The 1,121-nt window shown below is 37.6% G+C and overlaps 1 non-coding gene across 1 annotated transcript; it reads left to right on the forward strand.

The window, feature by feature from the left end:
- Positions 1-292: 292 nt before the first annotated feature.
- LOC148998993 (small nucleolar RNA R71) lies at positions 293-399 on the forward strand. The gene has a single exon (XR_016171069.1). It is a non-coding gene; the product is annotated as a small nucleolar RNA R71 (small nucleolar RNA).
- The last annotated feature ends 722 nt before the right edge of the window (positions 400-1,121 follow it).

Genomic DNA, 1,121 nt, shown 5'->3' on the forward strand with positions numbered 1-1,121 from the left:
ACTAGGTGGTGGTGGTGCAGCTTTAACTACCAAAGTCTCTAACTTTTTCAAAAGACTATCTATTTGTGCTTCCTTATGAACTTGGCTATCAACAAGATATCCCCTACTAGTCCTTTCAGAATCTTGGGTTGACTCCCATTCTCTAGTTCTATCTGCTAGGTCTAAAAGAAATTCCCAAGCTTCGGAATCATCAGTGAATGATGTAAATCCTGTGGGGCACATAGATTCCAAGAGTTGCTTTGTTTGATAATCGATACCCTCATAAATTATTTGGCATAAATGCCATAATTCTATACCATGGTGAGGGCATTCTTGGAGAAGGCTTTGAAACGTCTCCATTACCTTAGCAAATGACTCATTGGGTTTTTGACGAAATTGAAAAATATCATTTCTTATTTTAATCGTCTTAGGGAAAGGAAAGAATTTCTTCAAGAATAGGACAATAAATTGTTCCCATGTGGTAATGCTATCCCTAGGTAAGCTATAAAGCCACTTTTTGGCTTGATCCTTTAATGCAAATGTAATAAACCGTAGTCTTACAACATCATCAGTGAGTTGTTGTACCTTCATAAGGGCACAAACCTCCTCAAACTCCCTAAGGAACAAATATGCATCTTGATCAGATAATCCATGAAATTGGGGTAACATAGACAGATAATGAGATTTGAGCTCAAAATTATTACCCCTCACTTCAGGTAAACGTATACAGGAAGGTTGTGCAGATCGGGTAGGATAAAATCTATCCCTAAGACTCTTAGGTGGAGGTGGTGGAGGTAGACCTTCCATGATCAAGTTAGACACTCGAACAATTCTATTTGTAGAATCACGAGTCCAGACACACATGCACTAACCACCTAATGCAATTAATGGCTCTTATGAAAGAATGATATTTTTTTCTTCTAAATAAATAAAGAAACTACAGAATAAAAGAAAAGAAAATAACAAAAATGAAAGGAAAGTAGTGAATTTCCCACCACAAAGATTGAAACAATGATTCCAAAGCTGTAAAGTTGCTTTGATAGCTGAGCTATTTGTATAGGTTTGATCAACAAGGGAATCCGTATAGTCTTCGGAGCCACCTACAATCGAATCCTGGGGGTTCTGCAGTAGAGTGGGGACTA

This window comes from Hakea prostrata, unplaced genomic scaffold, assembly GCF_041222555.1.
Source record: "Hakea prostrata isolate BN-2017 unplaced genomic scaffold, UWA_Hpros_2 contig_73, whole genome shotgun sequence".
Taxonomy (NCBI): Eukaryota; Viridiplantae; Streptophyta; class Magnoliopsida; order Proteales; family Proteaceae; genus Hakea; species Hakea prostrata.